A 9,947-nucleotide genomic window follows, 5' to 3' on the forward strand; every position below is an offset into this window, starting at 1 on the left:
GTATTTTCCAAAATAGGTCTTATGGAGATTCAATTCTGAATATAACATGTTATATTCACAGCTTCTGCCCAGAAGTGCTTAGCCACATTAGTTTCATTGATCATGGTTCTGGCCATTTCTTGCAATGTCATATTCTTCCTTTCTACAACTCCATTTTGTTGTGGAGTTCTAGGACAGGAGAAATCATGCGATATGCCATTAGAATCAAATAACTGCTCAAATTGTTTACTTTCAAACTCGCCACCATGATCACTTTTGACTATAATGATCTTAGAATTAATCAAATTCATTTTTCACTTTAGAACATAAACTAGTAAATTTAAAATGTGACTCATCCTTGTGCCTTAGAAACTTTACTCATGTCCAATGAATATATTCTTCTACTATGACAAGTCCATACTTTTTACCATTGACTGATGCAGTTTTAATCGAACCAAACATTCAATGTGTAGAAGTTCCAAAGATCTGGAGGTAAAAATAACGTTTTTAGTTTTGAAAGAAGTTATAGAAAACTTCCCTTCCTGACATACTTCACAAAGAGCATATGAAGTAAACTTTAGCTTAGGTAAGCCTTTGATTAACTCAATTTTATTCAGCAGAGATATCCTTCTCATGCTAATATGACCGAAAGTGTCTATGCCACACCCATTACTCTTCGTTTACAAACATTAAGAATTTTACATCTTGAAAGCTTTATTTTATAAAAAAAATCCTCTTTCCAGTGAAGAGAACTATACCATCTTTCTGAATAACCGTCTTACACATTTTTTGATTAAAAATATTTTCATAACCATGATCACTTAATTGACTTATGGATAACAAATTATGCATTAATCTCTCAACATAAAAGTACATTAGATATAGAAGGAAGAGATCCATTACCAATTGTTCCAGATCCTTTAATTCTTCCTTTCTAGTTTCCTCCAAAACATATGTACCCAACATATCTATGTGTTAGGTTTTAGAACATATGTTTTCTTCTCGTCATGTGGTGCAAGCATTCAGAGTCCAGGTACCATGACTGGTGTTTTCACTCTGCTACATAAGATATTTGCAACATACACTATTTTATCATTTGGTACCCATAATCTTTTGAATTAGTTTTCCCTGAGTTTTTGATTAACTTGGATTTTCGTGTAACATTAAAATTTTGTGTTTATGCTGGTGTGTAATAATAAGAAAGGGGAGATAAGGGTTGGTTTTCTGGAAGTGAAATCAGATCATCATCATCAAAAACATAACTCATTCCTCTCTTTCCATTATGACTAACATCATAGATCATGGAAGCTATTTTGCTTCTGTCTACATTGTTGTTTAAGAATTTATGAAATGCCTTATCATATTTATATAAGATAGTTTCAAAAGATGACGGAAGTTTAGAAAGAGTTTCTTCAAGTTCTAAATATTTTTTGATAAAAAAAATGTTTTCTTTTTCTAAAATAAAAGTATTTCCTTTTTGTTCAGAAACTTCTTTCTCTAACTTATCATATTCTTCAATTTCATATTCATGAACTTTCAGAAGGTTCCTAAATTTTCGTTGAAGTTTATGATACCTATTCAGAGATTCAGACATACATAATTCTAATTGAGCACGAGAAATTTCAGAGAATACCTGTTTTGAGTCAGTCTCAATTTCTGCTGTGTATCCTTCTGACGTGGTAGCCATGAATGCTACGTTGGCATGCTCCTCGTCAAAATCAGATTATGATCTTCAGAGTCAGAGTTATACCATGTTGCCACGAGACCTTTCTTCTTGCCATTGAAACTTCCTTTTCTGAATCTTTCTTTTCCGGTGCTTTCTTTCTTGAGCTTTGGACGATCTCCTCTGTTTCTGGATCCTTGGAAGTTGTTTTGTCTTTTCTTCCAAAGTTGCTTGACTCTTCTAGATAGAAGTGACAATTCATTTTCATCATCAAAAACTTCATAGTCAAAATCTTACACGTCTTCAGCTTGGAAGGCTTTGTTCTTTTATGTCTTGGTTCTTTTTTATATAGATTTTAGAGCAACGGATTTGCCTCTTTTCTGGGGCTCATCTTCTTCAAGATCTATTTCATGACTCTTGAGAGAGCTAACCAACTCCTCAAGAGTTATGTTGTTCAGATCCTTAGATAACTTCAGCGTAGTAACCATGGGTCTCCATCTTTTGGGCAGACTTCTGATAATCCACTTTGTAACACCCCATATTTTCCATTATTTAATTTAATTACAGTTTAAACTATTTAATTAGATTTAATTGGAATTTTTGGAATCTCGTGATTTAATTGAGAAAATTATGAGAATAAGGTAATTGGGCCAGTGTGACAATTAGTAAAGGGGAGGTGTTAATTAGTGGGCCTTTTACTAAGTTATGTTATTTTCATAAAATAAAGGAAATAAGGAAAAGAGGAAATTATGAGAGTGGAAGCAAAGAGGAATAGCGCCATTAGTGCTCGGTGAGGATGACTCGTAGAGTTTATCCGTTATTTTGGGTCATGTCGGTCATGCTCTGACCTTGTAACACTGGGGAACGATAGTTTTAGAGTTTTATGAGATTACTCTATTTTATTTGGTGTTGGATTATATTTCCATTGGTTGTATTGGCGATGTTTTCTTATTCCGCTGTGACGAACATGATTATGTTTTGGTAAATCGTTTCCTAATGAAGCATGACTTCAAATTATAATTGGTTAAATTGTTTTATTTAATTGTGGCACCCTTGTTTAAATGTTTTACTCTGATTATTTTATTAATTTCTGCGGGGTTTAGAAGGGTGTTACACTCTTAACATGATCACCTGTAGAGTAACCTTTGTCCATAACCTTAAGTCTTGCTACCATGGTTTGAAACCTTGAGAAAATAGACTCAACAGTTTCTTCTTCTCCCATCTTGAAAGCCTCATATTTCTTGATTAAGGCCAGAGCCTTAGTTTCCTTGACCTGAGCATTGCCTTCATGTGTCATTCTTAACAAATCAATAATATCCTTTGTTATATCTCTATTAGTAATTTCTCATATTCATTGTAAGATATAGTGTTGAGAATATTGGTTATGGCTTTGTGATGATTCTTGAACTCACATTTCTGTTCACCGTTCATTCTATTTATGGGAATGGGAATACCCATTACAGAAACATGTGCCTCATAATTATTTGTGACAATGTCCCAAAGATCTATATCATAGCCTAGAAAGAAGCTTTCTAGTCTACCCCTCCAGTAGTCAAATTTTTCTTACTCAAAGAGAGGGGGTTTAACATTGTAACTATCTCTTTTGTTTGTGTTAGCAGCAGCCATTGAAGATTTTTCTCACACTAGATCTCTTTACATGGTTAAGTGTTTGATTGAAGAAGCAATAATATAGTCGGAGCTCTGATACCAATTGAAGGTTGAGAAAAACACAAGAAAGGGTGTTTGAATTGGGTTTTCAAAAACATTTTCTTTTAGAAACAGTGTTCACTCAAACAAACAAGATAGACGAGCTAAGAAGAAAAATGAAACTTTCAGTTTATACAAATTCACCTTAAACAAGGCTAATCTTGTCCACCCGCCAATGTGATTTCACCTTCAAAACGGACTTAATCCACTAATCTTGAAAGATTACAAACAAACGTCTAAGAGTCTAGAAAGATACCGTAACCCTCTCAAGTATACAGACTAACACCTAGTTACTTGAGGAAAATAAATCTCAAAAGATTTACAATAGAAGTGTTTATGATAGTGCTTCAAGATAAGCAAATGAAGAAGATTTAAGAGCAAAAAATTACACAAATAATGAGCAATAACTCTTTGTGTTTGAGGTTCTCTTTGAAGTAAATCTTTTTCTATGTGAGTATTTTGAATAGCATCTCTCAAGTTTCTTTTTCTTGGTTTCTCTTTCACGTTGATGTATATTATATGTTCAGTAGTTGAGCCTATTTTCTTCAATGGAGTAGTGCTTTTTATATATAGCCCCCAAAAGTAGACCGTTGAGAAGGAAAAAACGTCACTTTCCACGCCAGCTGACATAATAGCTATATGTATATCGTGGGAGACAAAAAGCACACAATTCCTTTGGTCGTACATATATCCTCACAATATTGGAGTGTGTAATGTACTGTTGTACCATTTATCTTCTTGTGCAAGTTTATGATATGTCCTTCTTAATGATTTACTTTTGATATGAAGTAGTGAATATTCCAAGAGTATCATAGTCTGAAACTTGTCTTCAAAGTTGAATGCAAAAGCTTATCTGAATAACAAATTTTGATTTCTAAACTGGAAGCAAACTTATCAAGCAACTTTCTTCCAAAGTTGCTTGACTCTTCTAGATAGAAGTGACAATTCATTTTTATCATCAGAAACTTCATATTCAGAATCTTCTATGTCTTCAGCTTGGAAGGCTTTGTTCTTTTATGACTTGGTTCTTTCTGATCTAGATTTTAGAGCAACAGATGTTGCTGATGAGACGGTTTTCTACAGCAAAGAAACATGGAGGGTCAAGGAGAGATCGGTCTTACGGGTGATGGTTTAGATACTAGTATAATTGAACTTGAAGGAATATTTTGTGATAAAAAAGATGGTGGCTATGATCGGCACGAGAGGAAGAAGAGATATAAAAAACACACTCCTAATCAAATTCAAGAGCTTGAAAGGTATGGTTTGCATTAATAAAAAAACAAATCCTTTTCAGTGGGATGCTATTATTATTATTATATTAACCAGAGAAAAATATATGTTATACTCAAACAATTTATACTGCGAACAATTTTTTCAAATAAAATAATACTATTTATAAAAAAAATATTTATACTCTTAGGTAATTTATTGGTTAATAAAGTAATAAATTTAGTTAATGAATCATAAGTAAAATATGTGGCTAATAACATATATTTTTGTGGTTAAACCAATTATAAAATTGGTTGATGCAAAATTTATATTTGTGTTATAAACATAATTTTAAAAATAAATACGGTAAATAGTGTTTGGTGTAAGTATTTAGTGTATAGTATTTTTCTTCCTTTTTATGTTTGAACTTTGAACTAATGTGGTTCTATGTGATTAATTTACTTTGTTAATCTTTTTATTGATTTTTTAGATTCTTCAGAGGGTGTCCTCATCCTGATGAAAAACAAATATTGGATCTTAGTTATAAGAGGCTTGCCTTGAAAAATAAACAAGTTAAGTTATGGTTTCAAAATCGCCGAACCTAAATGAAGGTGACTTATAAACACCGTTAGTTTTTAATTTATCATTGAAAGTCTTTAAATGTGATCTAAATTGTAAATTAAATTTTTCTTAAATTTTGACAATTATTTAAAACTCTGTTGAACACCTTAGTTTTTTCACATTAATCATTAGATATAGAGATGTTGTTACAATTAACTTTTCTCTTTCTTTCTTTCTTGAATTAGACTCTACTGGAAAGACATGAGAACAAAATGCTTAGGCTGAAAAATGTCAAGTTAAGAGAGGAGAATAATATGTCAAAAGACGCAATGGTAAATCTGACATGTAACAACTGTTATGGACCAGCAATTTCCAATCAAATTTTGCTTGGAGAGCACTAAATTAGAATTAAAATTGCTCGTCTAAAGGATGAATTGAATCATATATCTACCTTGACAAACAAGTTTCTAAGAAAACCAATATCATCATTGGCTAATCTCATGGCTCTATCAACCTCAAATTCAGGTCTGTAATTTGGTATCGGAAGGAATGTTATGGTGGTTGTTCGAGCTCTCTTGGCCCTTCTTTACCACTGAGGCTTGATGACAGAGAATGTTTGAGAAGTCCTTCTGCAGGATATTCTATACCAACGAGGATGACAATAAATTTTAAGAAGTTCAAACTCTTTAGTTCACCTCTAAAGGGTATTCTAGCCACTATGCTAATTGACAAAAAAAAAACTATTTTTGTTCTACTTTTTCCATCTAAAAAACACCATTGTCCTTTTAATGTTAAAAAGACACATCAATGACTTATGTAAGATTTTCTTATTTAAAAAATAATTATAATATTATACTATTATAGTTATTTTTACTTGAAAAGTATAAAAATAATAGACTTAAATGCAGTTTTGACTTCTCAAATTTCTCAACTATTTGATTTTGGTCCCCATATTTCAATTGTTTTGTCTTAACCCCTAACATTTGTTCCATTTTGAATTCTAGCCACTATGCTAATTGACAAAAAAAAAAACCTATTTTTGTTCTACTTTTTCCATCTAAAAAACACCATTGTCCTTTTAATGTTAAAAAGACACATCAATGACTTATGTAAGATTTTCTTATTTAAAAAATAATTATAATATTATACTATTATAGTTATTTTTACTTGAAAAGTATAAAAATAATAGACCTAAATGCAGTTTTGACTTCTCAAACTTTTCAACTTTTATTTGTTTCATTTTGTATTTGAGAGTCCCTAAAGACATCTAATCTAAACTTTTCTTACGTGCCATCCAAAATTTAAGTCAACACTAATATGGCAAAAAAACATTTGTCAATGCAAAAGGTAATGCTTTTCGTAATGAATGATTACTTTAAAAAAATTAAAATAAACTAGTAATAATTTTTATAATCACTACGCCAAAATGCATTTTTAATAGCACTTTTTTGAGCATTTAATAGCGCTTAAAAGTGGTATTAAATCCGCTGCTATTATATGTCTGCTACCTATAATAGCACTTTAAAAGCGCTATTAAAGTGCAAGCTTTATTAGCACCTTCCTCATAGCGCTATCATAGTTAGTGTTTGGTTATTTAATAGCAATTCCTTAAAAAACGCTATCCTAGAGCCTTCTATTTAATATCCATTATTTGAAACTGCTATTTGAGATCCTTTTAATTTTTTTCCAACAAAATCATAGTAGGAGATTTTTTAAATCTGTACTACATCTAAAACTATTCTATTTTTCTCAAAAATGTAAATAATTAAGAAAATCTAAAACAAACAAACAAATATATATATATATATATATATATATATATATATATATATATATATATATATATATATATATATATATATATATATGCTTGCACGTACACATAATCCTAATAAAACTAAATTTGTCATAACACGTTATTTAAGATGCATAAAATGTTTAAAAAATAAATCATAAAAATGAATATGAGAAGTATGCAACAACTAGCAAATATTAATTATACCTTGACATTTTGATCCTTGTTAAAAATGCATTAGCTTTAAAATAATAAAAGAATAGTATTCCAGTAACAAGCAATTTAGTTACATGTTGCATCATCTTAGAGAATTTAGAGAAAAGAATCTTCCTGGAAGCTTCATCTAGAGCTTTATATTTTGAAGGACAGCTAGAGTAGTTTCAAGCATATATAGTCCAGCTTGATTTGCATAAGTGAATATTTGAGATGCCTGTAATAATATTTTAATAAATTAATAGAATTTTCATTGGATAATTTATAAGGAAAAATCTCATAGAATATTAACAAGTTAAAGAGAAAAGAGATTACATTTGTTTTATCAGACCGCATAATTGTATTACAATGGTTGAAAAGTTGCTTTATGTTTGCATCGCTAGCTTCAAACTCATCAAAGAAAAGCTCAACACTAGTGTGCATTATAAAAAAACGCTAGCTGGTACATTATTACTAGATCATATATTTAGGAAGTAACAAAATTTTCACATGGCTGGTACAATATTACTAGATCATATACTTGTACTGTTGATGTCAATTCCAATATCTTTCATGTAGCTATGACATCTTAGAATGCACAACAATTCAACACATCAACATATGAAACAAGATAAGTAATCAAGCAATACTTCAATAAACACATTTCATTAAACTCAAACTAGTAGTTCTGTAAAAATTGGGAAATGATATTTAGGATCCAACAAAATCACAAGAATGGTCAGCAAATAGTTAAGATAAATACCTCCTCATGCTTGATTTTAGGAGAAAGAGGTACAATGATCTTATATTGGTGAAGCCGCCAAATTTTGCACACGGAACCACACAGGGGCTAGATTCGAGACAAGCATCAGAGTACGCATCAACGCCATAATCAACCCACTCTAGTCAAATGTCCCTAGAAAATCGAACAAGAAAAGAATGAGAAATATAATGTGGATAAACATTACAAAAAAAGGCCCCATGAAGCCTAGGTTAGACCCCCATAATATATAAAACATTTCATAGAATTAACCTATAATCAACAGCAATATTGATTTTCTGATATGAAATCCAACATAATTGTGGGCACCTTAATTTTTGAGGTATTGTTGCTTTTCACACTGCTTGTTCTACACCTTGAGCAAACTATATTAAATCATTAAAGATCAGAAAAGTGGTACTCATCCATGTTCCTAAACTTCTTATTTGATGATTCCTGCCTCTATTGTGCAATTCATCATAATAAAAGTGACAAAACTACATCACAATTTTGACCTAAGCAAAGGTCAGAAGAAAACCTTGAGCACTAGAATGTCACTGATGAAAAGAAGCAACAATGGGAGAAGGATTGGTAAGATGACTAGGTTTTAAAAAACGGTCCGCAGCCTTGAAAACCAACAACGACACAACGGTATTCACCATTTCTATGTTAAAGAACAATTTGAAGTTAACTCACATCATATCGACTGCAATCAATGCTGCAACACCTGTACCGATTGAAAAATCTTGAAAACCTTTACGGGACCAAAACGCGACCGTGGCCATTTTTTCAAACCTTTTGACTACCATCCATCCTGCTTTCTTCAGTATAAGTGTAGATGCTACCAAAGTCACACAACAAAGAAATTTCTAAGTTAATCATTCTTGAAGCTTGATTAATATTTTACACTATTTATTAACAAAGTAAGAACTGTGTTAGAAAATTTAAACATCTCTTAACAAAAAATACTACACAATGTAGCAAGTCATATGATCAGTGGTTTATCCAAATAATTTCTAAGAATAACAGATCACAAATGCTTCATATTTGTATAAGAGAATCCTTTTACAAACTCATTAATATTATTTCTAGAGAAATAACTGCAAGAGTTTTTTCCATTCCAAAGAACAGAGGTTTCTAATCAACTAAACCCCAGGAATTAAGATTTACTTCTCTAAATCCTTATACTAACTACTAAGCACTAAGCATGTTTCACTCATCTGTAATACGTTTTTTTTTCATCCAGGGAAAACTATTTTAACAGACAACAAAAATAAGATTTACCCTAAATCATAAAAACCAAATTAAAAAACAATTAAAGTTCAATATGAAGATGATTGTACTTGTAAAGAAGAAGATAATAGTTGTAAAGCTTACTTTAACGTGAATCGAAATCTTTGACACACAAAGTATTGTTAAAGATGGAAGATGGTTTTTGGGTTTCAATCGATTTTTGGAAACAAATAAATCGAATTCTAAGTTATCGGTTCAATCGATTTATAGAGTTTTAATAGATTTCTGGGTTCAATCAATTATTTTTTTAGGGTTTATAAGATTGTGAACGTGATTGGGTTTGATAGAGAGAACGTGGCTTTTGAGATCGAAGGAGATAACAATAGGCAAGAAGAGGGTTTTTGAGTTTAGGGGTAAAAGAAGGTGAGGGAAGACGAATGAAGAAGAAGGTGAATCGGTAAAGCTGAGGGTAAGTGCCATGAGAAAGTCACGGAGCTCGTGTGGTTGGAGTTTTGTTTTTATTTATTTTTAAAATAAAGTGGTAAGTGTTTTTATTTATTTATAAGTGTGTTTATTTTCCATGTTCAGAGTATTTTTCCACGTCTTTTTTTTATTTGATAGAAAAATCTATGATAGCGCTTTATAGAAAGTGCTAACAAAGGGGCGTCTTTGTAATATCGTTTACCCAAAGAGCGCTATTGAGTCTTTCGATCATTTTCGTTTTCATTTTTGTAAGTAATCCATAATAGCGTTTATAAGAAAGTGCTATTATATGTCCCACTATATAATAGCGCCCGCGTAAAAAGCGATATTATAGGTCTTTGTGTAAGAATTTTAATAGCCCTTTA

The 9,947-nt window shown here is 31.2% G+C and overlaps 1 long non-coding RNA gene across 4 annotated transcripts; it reads right to left on the bottom strand.

Moving 5' to 3' along the window:
* Positions 1–7,126: 7,126 nt before the first annotated feature.
* LOC131612293 (uncharacterized) lies at positions 7,127–9,608 on the bottom strand. 4 transcript variants are annotated; one of them, XR_009287345.1, is made up of 5 exons: positions 9,244–9,608; positions 8,563–8,707; positions 8,197–8,252; positions 7,870–8,022; positions 7,127–7,344 (listed from the first exon to the last, which is right to left on the bottom strand). It is a non-coding gene; the product is annotated as an uncharacterized LOC131612293 (long non-coding RNA). The 4 variants fall into 4 exon arrangements; XR_009287341.1 differs by lacking the exon at positions 8,197–8,252; XR_009287339.1 differs by having other exon boundaries at positions 8,197–8,707.
* Between the last annotated feature and the right edge of the window lie 339 nt (positions 9,609–9,947).

The sequence above is a fragment of the Vicia villosa genome, linkage group LG1 (genome assembly GCF_029867415.1).
Source record: "Vicia villosa cultivar HV-30 ecotype Madison, WI linkage group LG1, Vvil1.0, whole genome shotgun sequence".
Classification (NCBI taxonomy): domain Eukaryota; kingdom Viridiplantae; phylum Streptophyta; class Magnoliopsida; order Fabales; family Fabaceae; genus Vicia; species Vicia villosa.